The sequence below is a fragment of the Pelobates fuscus genome, chromosome 2 (genome assembly GCF_036172605.1).
Source record: "Pelobates fuscus isolate aPelFus1 chromosome 2, aPelFus1.pri, whole genome shotgun sequence".
In the NCBI taxonomy this organism is placed as follows: domain Eukaryota; kingdom Metazoa; phylum Chordata; class Amphibia; order Anura; family Pelobatidae; genus Pelobates; species Pelobates fuscus.
The window spans coordinates 69,230,933-69,254,072 of record NC_086318.1 but is presented as its reverse complement, the minus strand read 5'-3'; the positions used below and the strand labels follow the sequence as shown (position 1 = coordinate 69,254,072).

Genomic DNA, 23,140 nt, shown 5'->3' with positions numbered 1-23,140 from the left:
TATTTTTTGTTAACTATTCCAATTTCCAATTTCCAATACAAAAATGTAAATCCACCACTTCTCTGTAAAATGCACAGCCTGCATATGTCTCTACTAATAAAAATATGTTTAATGCTTTCATTTTTGGAAGACCACAAACCCATTATCTGTCCTCCTGCATTGATTCGACTCAAACGACTAATAAATGATCCATTTCAGCACCAAAGACAGCGAGTTATCAGCAAGGACACAGCACTGTCTCAGACCAGCACCTGCTCTGCTGCAGGAGGCTCAGCAAGATTGGACCCTTGCAGCAGCAGGAGAGCTTGGCATTCAAAGGGTTAACATGCTATTACTTGGTTGAGTGACAATTTGCCATTCCTTACTTATGCCAGGCAGGGACATTAAAAGACTTAAACAGTATTATATATTTAGACACATTTCCCAATACATATCTAGATGTAAACACTAGGCAGTTGCTGATTGATGGAACTCTCTGAATACAATGTAACTAGCAGATCTTAGTAACACTGACATTCAATGGCAAACATGCATCAGTGGATTGATTACCTCTGGTCCCAGGAGCTGGGGCTGCATGTATAGGTGGTAGAACTAGCCTCAGCAGACAGCTGGGTTGCAGTGGAAGGTACAGGGGACTGGCATGGCTTCAGGTGGTCCTCTGCCCCTCTCCAGTGCTCTATAGATGTTCTCACATCCCAAGGAAAGCCCAGCAAGGTTCCAACTATGGGTCTATAGGGAGCTTGTTGTACTGGCTACAGTGAAAGGATGGTTATAGGAGGACAGTGAGTTATCCCCTCCCCCTCCTCCCTCCTTCTCTACTCCTCTCTCTCTCTCTCTATCTCTCTCTCCCTCTCTGTTTCTCTCTGTCCTTTCAGACTCCATTTGTCAGACATTCAAGAGAGGAAATAGGGACCGAGCTTGCATCTGGAGGGGGAGAAGCTATAGATGGATGTGAGATTGAGCATTACAGCTTGGGGCAGCTGTGTTGTCTTTCAAAAGCTGTTTGTTCTGTTATTGCCTTAACATACACCGAAAGACATGTTTTCTACTGCTATATTTACATGTTCATAGTTTACAATTTACAGCTACGGATCAAGCTCTATGTGGATTATAAGTAATGAGGGACAATAATGCATCAAAAATAAAAAAAAATACAAGTAAACGTGACATATATTTGCATAGGAGTATGTTTTAAATCTATATACAAGCACACGGTTGTATCAATAGAACCGTATTTAACCATGCAGAACCTTGAAATGAAAATTAGTACATGGCAAAGCAGCGTAATTAAGAAATAAGGAGAAGCACCCGCTAGGACAAAGGAGGCATGTACGATTTCATTAATGCAGATTATATGGGGTTTATCATATCCTACAACCGTTAAAGACTATGTGTCTTGGGAGAGTTCGAAAAGAATATAGCAGCTTTAGTGACGTAAGCCTCCAATGATCATAAAATATATTTCACAATAACAGCCCTTACAGATGACTTTGACAGCTCTAGAAGGGTAGAAATTCTACAAACAAGTGATATGTAAGAAAGGTTACATTATATTTTGGAGAACCAAGCTCTATTACTCTATTGGAGTGATACCTGTTAGCCAAATATGCAAAGGGATTTGGGATAGTGTACAGGTACCTTTATTTTTGTTCTATGTATTGGGGCTGACGTGTTCTGTAGTCATTGATGCTGACCAGGTGTAGTGGGAGTCTGAGTGCAGGGCTTATTTTTGTGTGGGTGTAGTAACCCACTATCGCAGTGGTTCACAAACCAGTCATCAGCACCCACTAACAGTCCAGATTTTGTCAGTATCTGGAATAAAAAAAGAGAAATACATAATTCCTGAAGTGTTGGTAGGCCACGAGGATTGGTTTGAGAACCACTGCACTATAGCATACATGACAGAAACACATAAGGCATTGGCGTGGTCAGCATTTGGGCTTAGCCAATTCACAAAATGTATACACACAATATATCTCACAATATGAGATATGGCTACAGTATATTTATAGCTCACAATATGAGATATAGCTACACTATATTTATATCTCACAATATGAGATATAACTACAGTATATTTATATCTCACAATATGAGATATAGCTACAGTATATTTATATCTCACAATATGAGATATAGCTACAGTATATTGTGACAGAGTGTTGCGAATGGTGGTCAGGGGTGTATATCTGGCACACAGACTTTTGAACAGCCACTATCCTGACATGTGGGTAAACATGCAGCCCCAGGGAAAGTTAAGTTTAACCCCTTAAGGACCGCTGACGGTTCAGGACCGTCAGCGGTAAAACGTGCGTTTGGACCGCTGACGGTCCTGAACCGTCATAACGGTTTTGGGCAACTTACCTGATCGCCGTCGGTCCCACGGCGGCGATCAGCTCTCCTCCCGGTCCAGGGGGACTGCCTGTCTGCCCGGGCAGTCCCCCCTCGGCAGATCAGGACCCCACGGCCATGTGATCACTCGATCACATGACCGCAATAGGGGTCTTTGTATCTGCCTGCAGGGGGACTGTCTGTGCTGACAGGCAGTCTCCCTGCAAGTGAAAAATCATAAAATAAAGTGTAAAACAAAAAAATCAGTGTAAAAAAAAGTATAATATGTGTATATATATATATGATATATATACATGTATTATATCTATATATACCTATATATAATATATGTATATATATCATATATATAATGTCACACTAAGTGTATTTTTATATTTATATATACGTATATTAATATAAAAATACACTTATATTTAAATTACACACGAATATATACAATATATATAATAACTATATATATGGTATATATATATTATTATAAAATACAAATAATATGTTAATAAAAATAAATAACAAAAAATAAAAATAATTTTTAATAATTAAAAAAAATTATATATATATATTCAATTTTATTCTAACAGTATTTTGATATTGATATATATATATTTATATCAAAATACACTTAGAATGTAATGATATATATCTATGTATAAATAAATAAATAAAAATAATACGAAATATACATATGTCCACATACAAAATTACATTAATAATTTCATAAATATACACGTAGACGTCAAATATATAAATATGTATATATATTAAAATTCTACGTGCATATTTATGTAATATTTTTACCTAATTAAGTAATTTTAATGATTGCAATTTGAGGGACCTGCCTGCCAACCCAGGCCAAAAGTCCAGATAATTTAATTTGCTAGCACTGTGCTTAACCCTGTAACTTTCTATGACACCCTAAATCCTGTACATGGGGGTACTGTTTTACTCGGGAGACTTCGCTGAACACAAATATTAGTGTTTCAAAACAGTAAAACATATCACAGCGATGATATTGTCAGTGAAAGTGAAGTTTTTTGCATTTTTCACACACAAACAGCTCTTTCACTGAGGATATTATTGCTGTGATATATTTTACTGTTCTGATACACTAATATTTGTGTTCAGCGAAGTCTCCTGAGTATAACAGTACCCCACATGTAGAGGTTTTATAGTGTTTGTGAAAGTTACAGGGTCAAATATAAGGCTTGATTTTACTTTTTTTTTTTTTATTGAAATTTGTCAGATTGGTTAGGTTGCCTTTGAGAGCGTATGGTAGCCAAGGAATGAGAATTAGCCCCATGATGGCATACCATTTGCAAAAGAAGACAACCCAAGGTATTGCAAATGGGGTATGTTCAGCCTTTTTTAGTAGCCACTTAGTCACAAACACCGGCCAAAGTTAGCGTTTTTTGCATTTTTAACACACAAACAAATATAAATGCTAACTTTGGCCAGTGTTTGTGACTAGGTGGCTACTAAAAAAGACTGGACATACCCCATTTTAAATACCCTGGGTTGTCTACTTTAAAAAATATGTACATGTTAGGTGTGTTTCGGGGATTTATGACAGATAACGGTGTAACAATGTCACTATTGATACATTTAAAATATATATATATTGAAACAGCAATTTCCTACTTGTATTTATAGGCCTATAACTTGCAAAAAAAAGCAATAAAGCATGTAAACACTGGGTGTTTTTAAACTCGGGACAAAATTTTGAATCTATTTAGCAGTTTTTTTCATTAGCTTTTGTAGATAAGTAAAAGATTTTTCAAGTAAAAGTCCAAAAACATGTTTTTTTTTTTTTTTTCACCATATTTTATTATTTTTTTTAAATACAATATATGACATAATATAAATACTGGTATGTAAAGAAAGCCCTTCTTGTCGTGAAAAAAACAATATATAACTTGTATGGGAACCGTAAATGAGAGAGCGGAAAATTACAGCTAAACACAAACACCACAAAAGTGTTAAAACTGCTCTGGTCCTTAACGTACAAACATCGCAAAAACAGGCCGGTCCTGAAGGGGTTAAATGTAGTTTTTTTTTTTCTGTTGTTATTTGGGTCCCTGGGGTGGAGTATTCGGAAGAGCAGGGTGGGCCGATTCTCCACCCACTGTCAGAGTGGTTGTGCATGAGTCCAGCCCAGGTTTTATAAGGAGTTCTGGCTCACTGACTAACGAGGTTATTAGCCTCACCTGTAGGGGCCGTGAGCAGCTATATAACTGCAGTTAAAGCAGGGTGGAGTGAGGGAAGTGTTTTGAGGAGAAAGAAAGTGCTTTGTGGAGAAAGAAAGTGCTTTGTGGAGAAAGAAGGTTTGCTGTTTATTGTATCCTGTTACTTTCTGAACAACAGAAAATAAACAGGCCAGAGGCCTTTTTGTAAAGTGGACTTTGTTGTGACCTGGTTTTCTTACCCTAGAGGGCTGTGGTGGAGGATGCGGGCACTGCACTGAAGAAGCCTGTGGGTATTAAATGGAAGCCAAACAAGCCTGGAGGAAGTTGTGAAAGTTTTGTTGCAAACTACAGCGGCACAGCAAAAGGCTACAGCCGTACAGCAGGAGGCCACAGCCGCACAACAGGAGAATATTACAGCCCTACAGCAACTGGTAATTACGCAAAAGGCCAACACAGATGCTATGATCCAGCAGGTTATGGCAGCCCAAGCTGAGGCAAACCGCCTGCTCAGGGAGGAGCAACATCAGGCCACCAGTATGATACAGAAGGAGATACAGGCTTTGACCAAGGGACTTACCGAGTCTCGGATGGGACGCAGTCCGAGGTTAAAATGATCAGAGCCAGCCGTTACCTGCAGAAGATGACACCTACAGATGATGTGGAAGCATACCTTCTAGCTTTTGAGAGGACAGCTGAGAGAGAAGAGTGGCCAGTGAATGAATGGGCAAGCATACTGGCACGTTTTCTTATTGGAGAACCCCAGAAGGCTTTCTATGACCTGGAACCAGCACAGGCAAGGGTCTACTCCAAACTGAAGGCTGAGATCCTTGCACGACTTGGTGTGACTATGGCAGTTCGTGCCCATAGATTTCATGCCTGGACCTGAACCTATCCACTCCCAGATGTTTGACCTGATACATCTTGCTAGAAAGTGGTTACAACCTGAAATAAATACGGCAAGCCACATCATGGAACTTCTTGTGATGGACAGATTCCTGCGGGGCTTGCCTGCTTCACTGCGTCGATGGGTCAGTCAGAGTGATCCGCAATCAGCCGATGAGTTAATTGGTTTCGTGGAAAGATATGTTGCTGCGGATGACAGACAGTGGCTTAACAGAACAAAGTCTATGCAGAGAGTTAAGACTCCAGCTGCTAAAAGACCTGGTAAGATTTTTCAAGGTTTCAGAGACAGAGGAACAAGAGACATATTCTCAGAGACCCCATACACTTTTGCCTAGAAATGTTAATCCTAAAAAAGGGTCTAGGTGGGGGACAGTTGATAATATTAAATGCTTCCGGTGTAATGAACTTGGACATAAAGCTAGAGACTGTCCCTTGATGGATGAACCTATGCAATGCAATATGATTAATCAGGATGTACAATTGTCTTGTTTGCTGAATTATGTGGAATCTGCTGTTTCCAACTGTAGTCACAATCCGCAGATATGTTCCATAAAGGTGAATGGGAAAGAGGTTAGAGCTCTATTAGACTCCGGAAGTATGGCGACATTGATAACAAAATGCCTTGTACCTGAAGCTGATGTTGATGCATTTCAGAAAATTGGTATAATTTGTGTTCATGGTGACAAACGGGAATATCCTACAGTTTTGCTAAAATTTGAAAGCCTTTTTGGTACTGTTAATCATAGAGTGGGGGTGGTGGATAAATTGGCTTACGATATGGTGTTGGGAAGGGATTTCCCCCAAATTTTAGACTTATGGGGGTCTCCAGGAAAAGTAGCCCCTGATTGTATAGCAAATGATGATGATTCTGGAAATGTGTTCCCTTTTTCTGACATAGAATGGGAAGAACTAGGCATAAGAACAGCGAAGGCTGAAGCCTCACGTCACAGGCCAGCTTTAATATGAGATGACCCGGGTCACGATAGTCAGGAGTCTGATAACGATCAGGATTAAGGTAGTAACTTCCCTGAATTAGAAGTCAGTCCTGTTAACTTCAGGAAAGCACAATGGGAAGACCCCACTCTTGCAGAGGCCCGTAAAAATATCCAGGTTTCTACTGATGATCCAGTACAACTAGATAGAGCCCCTTCTTATCCTTACTTTCAGGTACAGAATGATTTAATTTATAGAGTAGAGAAAAAGGGGATGGATGTTGTAAAGCAACTACTTGTTCCTAAGCCCTTCAGACATACAGTCCTAAATCTTGCACATAGCCATATACTGGGGGGACATTTAGGCATAGAAAAGACAAAAGAAAGAGTCTTACAGAGGTTTTATTGGCTTGGGGTATTTGCTTCAGTTGTAAATTATTGTTCTTCTTGTCCTGAATTCCAACATACCGCCCCTTTTAAGGCATAACGCAGTCCTCTGGTACCATTGCCTATAATAGAAATACCTTTTGAGAGGATATCAATGGACTTGGTAGGTCCTCTGGTAAAGTCTGCAAGGGGGCATCAGTATATATTGGTAATTTTGGATTATGATACCAAGTACCCGGAAGCAGTACCCCTATGTAACACGTCTGCAAAGACAATAGCGAGAGAACTCATGCTCATGTTTAGCCAGGTGAGCATACCAAAAGAAATTTTGACACATCAGGGTACACCATTTATGTCTAAAGTTACAAAGGAGTTATGTAAACTACTTCAAATTAAACATCTTAGGACCTCTGTTTATCATCCCCAGACAGACGGACTGGTAGAACGGTTTAACAAGACCTTAAAAAGTATGTTAAGAAAAGTAATTGACAAGGATAGTAAGAATTGGGATTGCTTACTACCCTAACTAATGTTCTCCATAAGGGAGGTGCCACAAGCTTCTACGGGCTTCTCTCCTTTTGAGCTTCTATATGCCCATCATCCCAGAGGTCTGCTAGGTATAGCAAAAGAAACCTGGGAACAGGAGTCCAATCCGTACTGTAGTGTAATTGAGCACATAGCTCAAATGCAAGATAGGATGGCGGCTGTCATGCCAATAGTTAAAGAACATATGCAGAAAGCCCAAGAGGCCCAGAAAAACAGTTATAATAAAAATGCCAGACTGAGAGTTTTTCACCCAGGAGACAGGGTACTTGTTTTGGTCCCTACAGTCAAAAATAAATTTCTAGCATCTTGGCATGGCCCATATGAGGTTATTGAACAGGTTGGGGAAGTTAATTATAAAGTGAGACAACTCAATAGGAGAAAGCCTGAGCAAATCTATCATATAAATTTACTAAAACCTTGGAAAGACAGAGAGGTCTTAACTACTTCAATTGTCACTAATAGGACTGGTAGTGAACTTGAAGTAAACATACCAGACACACTATCCCCCCACCAGAAACAGGAAGTAAGGGACTTTATTGGTAGAAACAAGGATGTATTGTCTGTAGTTCCAGGCAGGACTAACATTATCAAGCATGATATTGTTACAGAGCCAGGGGTGAAGATAAGTCTTAAACCATACAGAATTCCCGAAGCACAGAAAGAGGCTGTATCTGCTGAAATTAAGAAGATGTTAGATCTTGATATTATTGAGGAATCACAAAGCGAGTGGAACAGCCCTATAGTATTGGTGCCAAAACCTGACGGCTCGTTAAGATTTTGTATTGACTTTCGTAAATTGAATAGTGTGTCGAAGTTTGATGCTTATCCAATGCCTAGGGTTGATGAACTAATAGTGAGACTGGGTAAGGCTCGGTACCTGACTACTTTAGACCTGACGAAGGGTTATTGGCAAGTACCTCTTACAGACAGAGCAAAAGAAAAGACAGCTTTTTCGACATCGGGGGATTATTCCAATACAAGGTGCTACCATTTGGGTTACATGGGGCCCCTGCCACTTTTCAAAGACTGATTGATAGGATTTTGAAGCCGTTATGCAGCCGCATACTTAGATGACATAGTCATTCACAGTTCTGACTGGGCTTCACATCTTCCCAAAGTGCAGGCTGTACTGGACTCTATCCGCCTAGCTGGTTTAACTGCTAACCCGTCTAAGTGTACTATAACTGGAGAGAATACAGTTTTGGCTAGTTTTGGTTTACAATAGCTGGTTTATGGTTATCTAAGGCAGCATTATTGGGTGAGATCAGCTCTTAGCATCTTGTGAACTCACAAATACCTATCAAGCAGGTATGGGGTTCTACAATCACTTTAATATCAGAAGCATATGATACATGATTAGAAATATTGATATTTTGATTTGAAGATACATCTGATGATTATTAATAAAACTGAGACTCATCAGGAAATGGCCCAGTGAATGTATAGGCCAAATTAGCTATTTTTCTCTTTTTTTTTATAAAACAAAAACTGCTTTCACTGAAAATGACTTTATCTAAAAATGTTCTTACCTGTATATATTTATTTAATATCATTCTAAAGTGGCACATATATTGGTAATGAATACCAACTGTCACTCACAGTGTGAAATTTCAATCCCTGATGAGTTAAGAAAGTTTGTTATTGGAAAAAGCCATACAGCAAGTTAGCTATTAAGAGCTAAGTAGTACAGCGCCCTCCACTAATATTGACAACCTTGGTAAATATGAGTAAGGCTGTGAAAAACTGCCTGTATTGTTTAACCTTTTGATCTTTTGTTCAAAGAATAGCTGATGCTGTCCCCTCCCCCCCCCCCCCATGCTGATGCTGCCCCCCTCCCCCCCTCCCCTTGGCTGAGAATGTCAGAATTTATTGTCTCTGCCAATCCAATGCTTTTCCGTAGGAAAACATTGGGAGGATAATGGCAAAACATCGCTCTGCACCAATCAGCATCTCCTAACAGAGATGCATTGACTCAGTTCATCTCTATGGGGAAAGCTCAGTGCCTCCATGCAGAGTGTGGATATGCTGCATGTTTTGTAACACTGGCTCAGGAAGCATTTCTAGTAGCCATCTGAGGAGTGTCCACTGGAGGTGTTACTAGGCAGCAATGTAAGCACTGCCTATTCTCTGGATTACATGAAAATGCCTGCAGGGATATATTATAGTCACCAGAACAACTACATTTAGCTGTAGTTATTCTGGTGACTATTGTGTCCCTTTAAATACATGTGTGGAAAAATTATTGGCACCCCTATGAAATCATATTAGATTCATATATCTGAAGTATATTCTCATTGATATTTTACTTTTTGTTTGCATCTGAGTAACTAGGAAAAGGTGATTGTTCAACCATGACTTCCTGTTTCACAGGGGTATAAATATGAGGTAAGACATAGGCCAAGTTTCATTAATCACTCATCACAATGGGTAAGACCAAGGAATATAGCTGTGGTGTGCGGCAAAAGATGTTTGAGCTTCACAAAATGGAAAGTGGCTATAAGAAAATAGTAAAAGCATTGAAAATGACCATTTCCACCATTAGGGCAATAATTAAAAAGTTCCAGTTAACTGGAAATGTTACAAATCAACCTGGAAGAGAGTATGCATTTATATTGTCTCAACGCACTGTGAAGAGGATGGTCTGAGAGTCCAAAAAATCCCCAAGGACCAGAACTGAAGAATTGCAGAAGTTAGTTGCGTTTTAGGGTCAGAAACTTGTTTGGAAGGGCTTCAAGAAAAATCATCCTCTACTCCCATCCAAAAACAAACTCAAGCGTCTTCAGTTTCCCCCCTCCAATGTTCCCTGGCTGCAGGGGAGGGCTGGCAGCCTTAGGCCTGGGGGGCAAAACCAGTCATGTGGCCCATTGCGCCACCAAATCAGTTCACCATCCATGCCCACCTTTTTCTGGTTTTATAACGGATATTGATGTTATGCCTGTGCTCTGACTCACTAACTGAGCGCCGGAACCACGAGGGAGAGGATATGATCTGACTGCACCTACTGCTGGTGCGCACCAGTGGACAACCAGCGAATTGTTTAAAATAAATATGCTGGTGTACCCAACTTGTGAGCTGTGTTGGCTGCCGGGCGCCTCTGTTGTCATGGCACCCTGCGTGACCGCACAGCTTGCCCACCCCAACGGCTGTCCCTGCTGACACACACTGATGTTACTACTTAGACATCCCTCAATATTAATACAGAGATGAGAGTAAACACCAATAAACTGTGGAAACAGAGCTGATCCCCCCCAAATTTATAAAGGTTTGCTTAGAGGGTTTATTCAAGATTAAATCATGCCTCCTCCTCTCTCCCCCATGCGCTGCTCTGTAGGCTGGGAGGAAGTGAAGAGTAATCACAGTCTCCCAGCACAACGCCACCTGTGGCTGCATGGGGAACAGCTGTTTAATGTAATGCTTGCAGGACGGCCAGCTGCCGCAGAACCTCTTTGTTTCCGTCTCTGCAAAGGGCTCCAGGCACTGCTTGTTGTGAGTGTGAGCCACTGTAAATTAGGGGCAGAGGGCACTTGCACTGCGGTCAAGATGGGTCTGGGCAGGAGGAGAGTGCAGTGCAATCAGTGCACTCCCCTCCTGTGGGTCACCAGTAGACTGGTGCACCTGCCCAGGATCAGAGCCGGTGCAAGGATTTTTGCAGCCCTAGACAAAATATAAATTTGCCGCCCCCCCATGTGACATCACAATGCCCCACCCATATGATCTGCCATATGAACTAACGCCAGTGCTGCACACAGTGTGTGTTTACATTAAAAAGCCTGCAGGGACCAGCTATAGACACCAGAACCACTTCATTAAGCTATAGTGTCCCTTTAATGTGAGGTAAATTATAGATTAGTGTCACTAATAATATACTAGATTGCCTACTTACAATTAGATGAGGATGATGATGGGCTGCAGTTTGGCTCCATTGGTCTGGTGTGGAACAGGACCTCTGGAGGCTGTTTGCAACTGTGGTCACAAAATTCAACGTTCTGGGAGAATTGGAAGCAGCTCCATTTTTTGGGGGCCTCTTACACAGCTCAAGGTCTGGGCCCCAGTGCCTGACGGTGAGTATGCCCATAAGACCCACTCATAAGTCCACTTATATGTTCCACCTACCCATGAGCTCGCTAGGGGATGTGTTATGTGTTATCTAATATGTGTGCTTATGGTATGTAGTGTATAGGGATACCAGTTTGTGCAGGTGATGCAGTGTGTTTGTGTGTAGTGGAAGCAGTGTGTATTTGTGTATAAGGGATGTATTATGTGTTTCTGGTTGTGTGTGAGGGATGCATTGTGTGAATCTGTGTTTGTATGCATAAGGGATGCAAGGTGTGTGTCTGTATGTGTGTGCATTGAGTGTAAGAGATGCATTGTGTTTCTGTGTGTATGTAAGAAAAACAGTGTGTGTGTTTGCATGTGTGTGTAAGGGTTTGCATTGTATGTTTCTGTGTATGTGTGCAAATGATGCATTGTCTTTGTGTGTACGGGTTGCATTGTGTGTGTGTGTAATGGATGCATTGTGTGTTTCTCTGTGTGTAAGGGAAGCATGTTCAGTTTCTGTGTATGTATAGGGATGCATTGTGTGTTTCTGTGTATGTATAGGGGTGCATTGTGTGTTTCTGTGTATGTATAGGGATGCATTGTGTGTGTGTGTGTGTGTGCGCGCGTAGTGTTAAAGAGCTCCCTGTCTTGCCCCCTGTCCTATAGAGCTGTCCCTTCTGTCCCTTAGAGCTCTCCCCTGCCCCTTAGTGGTCTCTCCTCTCCCCCACCCTCCCCTAGCGGTCTCTTCTCACACTCACCCACCCTCCCTGTGCTCTACTCATCCCCCCTCCACCCTCCCTGTGTTCTTCTCACTCCTCCCTCTGTGTGTTCTCACCCCCCGTGTTCTTCTTACCCCCCCTCCTCCCTGTGTTCTTCTTACTCCCCCCTTGTTCTTCTTACCCCCTTCTTCTTATTACTCCCCCTTCTTCTTACCCCCTTCTTCTTCTTAACCCTCCTACTTCTTCTTACCCCCTCTTCTTCTTCTTACCCCTTCCTTCTTCTTCTCACCCCCTTCTTCTTCTTACCCCCTTCTTCTTCTTACTCCCCCTTCTTCTTCTTACTCCCCCCTCTTCTTCTTACTCCCCCCTCTTCTTCTTACTCCCCCCTCTTCTTCTTACCCCCCCATTCTTCTTACCCCCTTCTTCTAATTACTCCCCACTCTTGTTCTTACTCCCCCCTCCCCTCTTCTTACTCTCCCCCCCTCTTCTTACTCTCCCCCCTCCCCTCTTCTTACTCTCCCCCCTCCCCTCTTCTTACTCTCCCCCTCCCCTCTTCTTACTCTCCCCCTCCCCTCTTCTTACTCTCCCCCCTAACCTCTTCTTACTCTCCACCTAACCTCTTCTTACTCTCCCCCCCTCCCCTCTTCTTACTCTCCCCCCTCCCCTTTTCTTACACTCCCCCTAACCTCTTCTTACTCTCCCCCCTCCCCTCTTCTAACTCTCCCCCCTTCTTACTCTCCCCCCTCCCCTCTTCTTACTCTCCCCCTCCCCTCTTCTTACTCTCCCCCCTCTTCTTACTCTTCCCCCCTCTTCTTACTCTCCCCCCCTCCCCTCTTCTTACTCCCCCCCTAACCTCTTCTTACTCTCCCCCCTCTTCTTACTCTCCCCCCTCCCCTCTTCTTACTCTCCCCCTCCCCTCTTCTTACTCTCCCCCCCTTTCCTTACTCTCCCCCTCCCCTCTTCTTACTCTCCCCCCTCTTCTTACTCTTCCCCTAACCTCTTCTTACTCTCCCCTCTAACCTCTTCTTACTCTCCCCCTCCCCTCTTCTTACTCTCCCCCTCCCCTCTTCTTACTCTCCCCCCCTCTTCTTACTCTCCCCCCCTCTTCTTAATCTCCCCCCTCCCCTCTTTTTACTCTCCCCCCTCCCCTCTTTTTACTCTCCCCCCTCCCCTCTTTTTACTCTCCCCCTCCCCTCTTTTTACTCTCCCCCCTTCCCCTCTTTTTACTCTCCCCCTCCCCTCTTTTTACTCTCCCCCTCCCCTCTTTTTACTCTCCCCCCTCCCCTCTTTTTACTCTCCCCCTCCCCTCTTTTTACTCTCCCCCCCCTTCCCCTCTTTTTACTCTCCCCCTTCCCCTCTTTTTACTCTCCCCCCCTTCCCACTCTCCCCCCCTTCCCCTCTTTTTTACTCTCCCCCCCTTCCCCTCTTTTTTACTCTCCCCCCCTTCCCCTCTTTTTTACTCTCCCCCCCTTCCCCTCTTTTTTACTCTCCCCCCCTTCCCCTCTTTTTTACTCTCCCCCCTTCCCCTCTTTTTACTCTCCCCCTTCCCCTCTTTTTACTCTCCCCCCTTCCCCTCTTCTTACTCTCTCCCCCTTCCCCTCTTCTTACTCTCTCCCCCTTCCCCTCTTCTTACTCTCCCCCCCCCCCATTCTTCTTACCCCCTCCCCTGTAGGTGGCCGAGCTGCACTCCAGTCCGCGGTCCCGGACAGAGTGATAGGAAGGTGCTCAGTGTGCACCTTCCCATCACTCCGGCCGGGACCGCGGACCGGAGTGCAGCTCGGCCACCTACAGGGGAGGGGAGGGAGAAGCAGCTGCAGCCGTCTGAGCGCTCTTTACAGAGCGCTCGGCGGCTGCAGGATTTAAAGGGCCGGCCCGCCGCGGCCGGTCCTAAAATAATTTCGGGCGGCCTGGGGGGCAATTGCCTCCCTGCCCCCCGGCCCAGCCCGCCCCTGCCTGGCTGCCCCCGGGCGGCTTAGTATGGAGAAGAAGATGCACTCAAGTGACGTAAACAACACTGTGTAAACCACCCTAAAGCATGCCTACAGGAGGCTAAGCCCAAAGTTTAGTAAGTACCTACATAGGCTGCCTTGGTCTTGGCCTGTTAATACCGTAACAGTGTTAGTAATGTTTTCTATTTTTCATATCAGGTTTGAGAGCTATGTTAGGGCAACCAATGTAACCCAACTTCACATAGCCCAGCAAATGTTTTATGAGCATAGGTTGTCCTGCTTCCTTGTGTCTCAAATATGGTTAGGAATAATACAAAAAAAGACATAATACTAATGCTTTGCTATGCTAATAATACAGTTGGTGTATTAATTTAACGATACTGTTTCATGGTTAATATTCTGAGATTCTTATTTAAAATGACGGGGGTAGAAAAAACTATTTGTATTGAAACACTGACTGAAAATGTCATTATGTAACATTGTGACATTCTCTAGTTACTGCAGAGTTAAATATCTTAATTTAACAAGGGACCTTTCACACCATCTACATTGGTGCATCTGCTCCCATGTGGACGGAATTTTTCACGGTAGTTTAGCAACATCTGGTCCTTTCAGGAAGTAAGAGCCGCAGTGACAAACATGAAATGGAGAGCTTCCAGTGAGCTGTAGTCCTTTGGGATGGAATACTGTGAACTAATTTAGGAATTATTCCATGAGCAATTCTAATAGAAGCTAGAATACTTTATGTTAATGGTTACAAAGGTCTATTGAAAACTTTGGATTTTACAAAATAGATGAATTAATTGAAAGACAAATGTTTACATTGAAGTAGCCTTAAATAGTTGAATCAATCCTCTTTTCCTTGTGGATAGCTATGGGGGTATTTTTGGGTACCATTCAATGGAGTTGTTATAGAAGCAGTTTATAGTGGAAGACAGCTAAGTAGCCATGCAGGTAATTCTGGGGTTTAGTTGGAGTGAGTATTTATAGTATTGTTTTGAAAAGCACAAAGTATGAGGAGCATTTGTAAAAAACATTGTTTGATTGTAGAATCTGAGAAAAGGCTAAAACATGTGAGGTGTTATGGTGGTAGTTTGAGGATGAACTGAAGGAAGTGGCAGAAATACGGCAACTGGGCCCTGAGGTGGGGACATTCTGTTCTGGCTTCCTCTTGAAAAATTGTTATTTAATATATTACCATTTTGGCAAAATATTAAATAACTTTCAAATTTGCAAGAGAGCACTTGGTAAGCGCTTCCTGTGGTCACAGCACTCAATCAATGAGTAGGACCAAATGCCATTGCAAAGTTTTGACTTATTTGCAATAGGGCCAATAGGAGACGCTGACTATGGCGGAACTGCTGCCTGTTCGTGAATCTCCCTTCTCTTTTACATGTGTTTCCCCTGTATGTTTGTTTATTGTGCCCACTCCCCGTTCAGGAGGTGAATGAATGCCCTTCATGGAAGCACTCCCGAACAGGTAGCGGTCACAATAAACCACTGCAATACCTAATTTAGAATGTTTGGTTAGAATGTTCACACCTGGCAACACAAGTGTGTTGGGAAGGGAAACAATTAATGAGTGCTTCCTTGGGTAGCTGCCATTCGTACAGGTGAATGCCACCAGGGGGAGCATTTGTGAATTGTTTCCAACCTTGTTTGTCTCCCGAACGAGGACCTCCCCGGTGCCCCATTGGAATGTTCACACCAATTAATCAGAACGTTCGCACTCGCAACATAGGTGTGAAACCGCAAGAGAAGTAATTAATTCCGTGGGTGGCCGCCATTCATATAGATGAACGCCAGCCAGTGGGAGCATTTATACCCCGAAATGAGACACTTCCCTTGTCCTGGTTTTATACCGCGAACGGAGACTAGTTGATTGAGGGACTGAGGAGAGGGTCCCTGAGATTGGTGTGGGCACTTCTGGGGCACTGATGAGTCTGGCAGGCTCTCAAAAGACCAGCTCTTTTCCCACCGGCAGGGGAGACAAAGGGACGGTCCTTTTTCCCGCGCCTGTGAAGGAGACCCCTGGCGTTTGGTGTGGTGGGCTTTGGGGACAAAGATAACGGAGTCCCTTCCTGCGCTAGGACCCCAGGGAGGGGGAGGATCTTGGGATGTGTCCTTGTATGTGTGTGTGTGTGGTAAACCCCTTGCATGGGTTTATGCATAAAAGCCATGTGTGGCCAATAACATTGTATTGTACCTCCAGAACTGTGTGTCGTCCAGTTACTGGGAGGAAAATGGGTCTCTGTATACTTAAGATGGTTCCGGAATGGCCGAAGGAAGGGAATTAGCCAAGGTAACTGGTCGGGTTACTCTGGGTCCGCTACACTGACCACATGCTCCTCCACTAAACTTCCAGCGAACCACTGTATCACCAGGGATCTGCAAAAAAGTAAGCAGGAGAGAGGGGTATTAATATTAAAGTTACACTCCCACATACAACAACTCAGCCACCAACACACACAATCACATGCAACCAACCCCCCACACAGTCACACTCAGCCAACTACCACATATGTGTAAAAGGAAGCATAGGGGAGGTGTGGAGAAGATGGTCCTTCATTGATTCTTGCACCATGGTCCAGCAATTCCTAGTTCCTCCTCTAGCTGAAGGGGGAGATTCTAAAAATTAGACACATGGAAGACACATGAGTAATGACTCATGAGGACGAGATGGAAAGAGATTTTATAGGAGTCGTTATATTAGGAGAACATTTGAGTATTTTTAGGTTAGCTTGGGATGAGGTGGAGGAATATTTATTGCAGCAGTTAGAACAGTGGAGCCTTGACTAGGTACGTGGATGATTTGCAGATGAGTTTGAGATATTGGTAGAACAGCAGTTAAAAAAGCAAATCGATGAGTAACAATGAGATTAGTATAGAGATAAGTTTGAGGAAGGGTTATAACAATAGTTAGGGAGTAGTTATGCAAAATGGGTTCACTGGAGTAGATGAGGATTTGAAGTTACTCTGAACCACAGGAATTAAATGGATTGCTCTGTTTTAATTGTCTCATACCTTTCTATAAGGTACGTCAACATGACCAGAGTTTACTAACCCCTGAAGAAAATATTGAAAAGGACTGATGTAAGATGTTTTGAATTATCTGACTTAAGAAAATGTGAACCTCATTAAAAGCCTTATTATCATGGTGAGTAAATCATTCAGAATTGAACTTTTGTTCCTTGTCAACCTTCTGAGGTAAGAGTTGGGCCATTTATAGAATGTATGTAAGGCCTCTCTTTAGGTCATTTTCATCTTTCAAAAATACTGTTAGTCCAATAAATAAGGTTTTATAACAGCTACAGCTCCTCATTATTTTGCATTTAAGCTTATGTAAAGTCCCTAAAAAATACTGTCATTCTGAATTATGATAACAGCATGAATACACAGAGTCACGGCAACATTACACCCTTCAGTGCTGCAGCAGAGAGCATTGTAGCGCATTGATCTCCTCTGTAGTGCTTAAAGGGAACACAAACTAATACAAATAGTATTTGAAGAGAGACTATAGGCTCCCTCACACTGTGACAGTAAATCAACTCTGTCTATTAAAAATAAATAATTTAAAAAAGTAAGATAATTTAACCCTTATTATACAGCAGTCCTTTGGATGCCAAATTTCCTGGTCCTATAATTGCAGACCATAAGGGGTTAAAGGGAAAAAAACAAATCCATCTGCATATAATCAGTAGTTTCCCATTCACAAAACAGCTTGAGAAGCTTACATATTTTTCTCAAACAGTTTTTATGAATGGGTAGCTACTGATTGGCTTAGAGCAATCTGTGGCGCCCATGTCCAAGTTAGTCCAAGTCTTACTGTTTGAAGAAGCTGAGAGAAGCAGAAGGACAGGGCCAGAGCTAAAACGCGCTGGAGAGAGTACTTTAAACAAACGGTTTAACCCCTAAAGTTAAGCCCAAGCCAGGAACCTCCTGGCCTTAACAACTTCATTCTGATTAAGTTGTTATGGTGCCCAGAGTGTTCCTTTAAGCCTTCTACATACAAAGGGTCAGAAGATACTCATTTTCCTGGCACTATAATTGCACCACATAAAGAATTAGACTCTTACGGTGTCCAACTAATCAAAGTGCTCTTATGGAATATTCAAAGTGGGAAAGACCTCTCCATCATACAATATTCAGTAAAAGCACTGTGAATGGTGGGATTGGAAGCCAGTTCATCATAGTGTTCTGACAGGCAAGTCTTGTCCAATAATGAAGAAGATTATCGACCAAGACTTCAATGGATAAGTATAAAATTATATTTTACTAGGTCATTTCACAGCTTATTTTATGTAGGCCCCTGCCTCACAATGAACTATCAGTGTGTGGACGCAGTAGGTAGTAGTGGCTACAATTAGCCATATAGTGTTATCAGATTAACCATTGAGAACGTTTTGTGAGGAAATGGTAGGAACTACCTGGTTTTAGTGATGTCCAATAAAGCCCCTGTGTTTTAAATAAAAAAAAATGTTTTAAAGATATAAAAAAAAAAGTGCCAGGATTTCTTACTTCATAGTACTCAGCGGCAACAGTTTTCCAGTAAAGCCTGGCCGGGTTGATATTCACAGGTCTTTATAAAACAAGTACATTTTCAAACTAAATCCCTCATATGGGAGAAAAATGACACTTCAGCCAAGTTGTATAAAATGAAACCTTTATTCTTACATTTAAAATACGGCATGGTCACAGAATTGACAGAAAAAACAGATAAAAGATGGAGCATAGGCGGCACTCTCCAGGGAAATTCCGACATTGGACCGCAAGAGGTAAAATATTTTGTCAGATATATTCCGAGTTAACCAGAGTTTGGTGCCCTTAACCCCTTCATACTCACTGTGCCCCAATGACACAGCTTGGCAATTAGATTAAAATGTGAAATTACCAGTTAAATTAGTGCTTATTAGAGCTGCTTAAGGGAGGGGTTAAAGGGAAGGCTGTTTACAAAGAATGTTTAATATCAGGGTTATTCTCTAAAGTGAGAATTCAAAATGAAATCAAAGTGAATTTTAAATTTAAGGTCAAAATAGCTTAACGGGAACATTTCTCTAAGTCAGATATGCTACCAGGTTACATTTGAAATTAACTCTGAAATCACTTTAAATTCTCATTTTAGTTTATAGCCCTGTTAGCGTTTATAGCAGCTGGAAAAGTTCTGCTAAAGAGAAATCTAATCACTAGAGTTCTGTGTTACAGTGCTATACTATATGTCTGTGGGTGCCATACCCTTGTTTTCTGACCAAGTAATATTTAGTTTGACAAAAAGCTCTCTCCCACACCCAAAGCCTATTTCTCATCTGCAACAATTCTTATAACTTAAAGGACCACTCTAGGCACCCAGACCACTTCAGCTTAATGAAGTGGTCTGGGTGCCAGGTCCAGCTAGCTTTTACCCTTTTTTTTATAAACATAGCTGTTTCAGAGAAACTGCTATGTTTATACTGAGGGTTAAGCCAGCCTCCAGAGCCTCTAGTGGCTGTCTCACTGACAGCCGCTAGAGGCGCTTGCGTGCTTCTCACTGTGAAAATCACAGTGAGAGCACGCAAGCGTCCATAGGAAAGCATTATGAATGCTTTCCTATGCGACCGGCTGAATGCGAGCGCGGCTCCTGCCGCGCATGCGCATTCAGCCGATGACATCGCAAGGAAGAAGAGGAGGAGGAAAGCTCCCCGCCCGGTGCTGGAGAAAGAGGTAAGTTTAACCCCTTCCTCCCCCCAGAGCCCGGCGGGAGTGGGTCCCTGAGGGTGAGGGCACCCTCAGGGCACTCTAGTGCCAGGAAAACAAGTATGTTTTCCTGGCACTAGAGTGGTCCTTTAACCCTCTCCGAGCTCATGAAGCCTATTATCACCATTGAAGGTTGGCCAGCTTTGGATGGAAACTGCAGATGAACCAATCTTTGGGTGCCAAGGAGACATTTGTTTTTTTGTCATACAGCTACAAAATGTTATTTTATAAGCATTCTCCATGAAACAGAGAGGTCTAGATACATTTCTATCGGAATACATAAGTTGTGAGATATATGAGAGGTGCAGTGAGAGGTGTTCTGGAGAGTGGGTGTAAAAAAAAAAAAGTCAATGTGTTTGGTCAGTGTAGCAGCCAGAGGTGTTACAAGGATTGTTATGGCATTACTTCGAGATGGAGTCTTAGGGAGTGATTAGAAAACTGTCAATGAAATGGTTTAAGCATGTTTAAAATCTCCTAGAGCGCTATAGATTTTCCACCACAATCTAGATGTTTATAGTAATGTCTTCCATGTCCAAGTACTTATCTTAGACACCGCACTGTAACTATGCACTTTGTCTCTACGAGTTCTACTGTAAAAGTGTCATGATCTGCTCTGCTCTGTTCTGATGTCTGGACTTGGCTTCTGGTATCCAGTACTCTTTTTGCTATTCTTGCTTAGTTTTTCTTGGTTTTTGGTTTTCTATTCTATGTCTGGTTTTCTTTATGCTGGGATTTCTGGGTTCATTCCTGTAATCCATCCCTGATTTCCCAGTCTCCAGGTTTCATTTAAATGTTTGTTTTATGTTGCCACACCTGTTTGTTTTCCATCATTCACTCTGTTTCAGTGTTCCTGCAGGCAGCTCCTCAAGGCTTCTGCCCTTTCTTGCAGGTAAGTGCTATATATGTCTTTTGGTTGTTTTAGCATACATTAGGCAGTGTAGAACCTGCCAGATATGGGGTACATTGGCGTTGTTGGCAGGCTTATGCAATGTATGATCATATAGTGTGACTAAATCCCCATGATTTTCATATGTAGTACTTAGTTATTTCTCCTCTTGTTTTGCCTATGTTATCCTGTCTTGTTTTAGTTTGTATACCCAGTCCATGTACAGTCCTGTCCAGTCATGCCCATGTTATGTTCATGTTTTCCTCATGTCTTGTGTATATGTTCTGGGTTTAGCTTTCTATTCTTCTCTGGTTCTGGGTTCTCCTAGTTCTGTCTTGTTTCCATGTTTGGTGCCTATCTCTAGTCTTGCCTTGTTTCTGTACTGGATACAATCTTGCTGCAGAGCCTCCCTATTCAGCTCCTGGGAGGTCTGCTTAAATTCCAAGCTCCTAGTTCCTGGTATCCGCTGAAGCTGATTCAGGGTCTTGGTATGTGGCTGCACAAACGCTGGTGCACAACACCAGGGGGCGTGCGGTTACCCTGCACCAGACCCTGCTAATCCACCTCCACACTGTGACTCCTATTTATCATCAGGCATAATGGGTCCCGGTCCACGCGCCGCCGCCTGGACACTGTGTCTGGGTTCCGGGCACAGGACTACCACCCTGACAAAAAGTGTTGTTATAACTGCAGAATGCTTGTTATCTCTTTTCCAGCAGTATATTTCCATAAAACTGTAGGAAAGGCAGACATGTTCTGCTCCCATCAGGTAACAGCAGGGATATTCGTAGTGAGAATAACATGTGACATGATTCCATTTCCCATAGAGGAGAATCGTGCCGCGATGGAATGTGAGGGTTAACAATCCAGAAGCCTTTTATGTTTAATTACTGCAGAAGGTCAGACTCTCTCTGCTGAAGACTACAAGCCTCTGATTACTGCATGTGTGCAGTCATATAGAAATGTCTGAGTCGCTATGACAGATTGTGTGTGTTTCTGTGTGTATATTGGTTTTAGCCAACAAAAAAGAACCAAACGGGGTGGCTGAGTGTATGCTCATTGTGAGGTTTTGGTATCCGTGTTGTATATTCCATTATGCTTAGTTGGTGTCAGGCGGGTTGGAGATGAGAGTTCTAGATGCGGAACTCTAATGAGTAGAACAAATCACAATAATGGGCAAATCTGAAGGCATAGTCTTAATTAGTTCCGAGATTAAATTTCCAGGTCATATACAGGTAGGATAAGCAAGGGGTCAGAGACCAGGTTAGCAATAGTTCCAGAGTGAAGAACTCAAGGGCAAATTCACAAACATGGTCAGAGGACAAAGATGAATTTCATGACAGAAATATACTTAGGTAACACACAATGCAAGAGCACAGAGTGACTGAGCAACATGCTCGGGCAGTTCTGTGTTTTTGAAGAGGCTAACTGTTAAGGCCTCAAGCCCTGCCTGCATCTCTGCACTGACCCCAACTTCAAGTGTGAGTAGGATTGTGGCATTGCAGAGGACAACCAGAACTGCACCAATCCATGTGCAGGACTGGGCCTGCCTCCCTATAGTGACCCAGACACTGTCGGATGTATCACCTCTCCCAGGGATCTCTGCAATGAGGGACCAGGCACCTCCAGAAGCCTATTACACTGCATGCTCAGATCAGAGCTGTAGCTTCATGAAAATCCTGCCTGGAATGGATGAGTGCTGGTATGCCGGCTGCGGTGATCTTATGGTTCATAACTAAATTTATAACCAGTGGGGCTTTCAAATAGGATAGGAGTTAAATGGCCTTCCATAGCATTGACTATGTCTCTCTTATCCCATCTTCAGAGATTCACAGGTTAATATGCACTGGATCTTTGGCTTCTTACCAACAGCAAACAGGAAATACTGCAACGTAACAATACGCCCGTGCACTGAACTTTCCAGTTTGACATGCGTGTAATAGTTTTTGTTATCAGGTGCAATGTTCAGCACATTTCTTTTTTTTTTTTTTTTTTTTTTTTTTTACATTCTTTATTTTTGTAGTGCATATAGTAGTCACAGGCATACATATGGTACCCCAAAGGCAATCCATATGCAGGTGTTAAAACATTAGTTACAATAGAGGGTACATAGACAATGCACTTTTTTTTTGTTATTTGTAAAGACAAAATATGCATGAGTAACAGGCGTATAAAACAGGTTTAGAAGACAGGCATATACATCAGGCTGAGAAAATAGGCTTGTAAATCAGGCGAAAAAAAACAGGTTTTGAAATCAGGCTTTTAGATCAGGCTTTTAGATCAGGCTTTTAGATCAGGCTTTTAGATCAGGCTCTTGAAACAGGCTCTTGAAACAGGCTCTTGAAACAGGCTTTTAAGTCAGGCTTTTAAGTCAGGCTTTTAAGTCAGGCTTTTAAGTCAGGCTTTTAAATCAGGCTTTTAAGTCAGGCTTTTAAGTCAGGCTTTTAAATCAGGCTTTTAAATCAGGCTTTTAAATCAGGCTTTTAAATCAGGCCTCTAAAGCAGGCCTCTAAAG

At 42.5% G+C, this 23,140-nt stretch overlaps 1 protein-coding gene and 1 long non-coding RNA gene across 2 annotated transcripts in view; both read right to left on the bottom strand.

Annotated features, from left to right (window-relative positions):
- The window catches only part of SLC35G2 (solute carrier family 35 member G2), a 65,242-nt gene extending 64,499 nt beyond the window's left edge, over positions 1 to 743 (bottom strand). Inside the window, exon 1 of the mRNA XM_063442231.1 lies at positions 550 to 743. The gene's annotated coding sequence lies outside the window, so the exon portion shown is untranslated. The remainder of the gene's footprint in view (positions 1 to 549) is intronic.
- The window catches only part of LOC134586612 (uncharacterized), an 880,984-nt gene that overhangs the window by 191,078 nt on the left and 666,766 nt on the right, over positions 1 to 23,140 (bottom strand). The window lies entirely within an intron of this gene.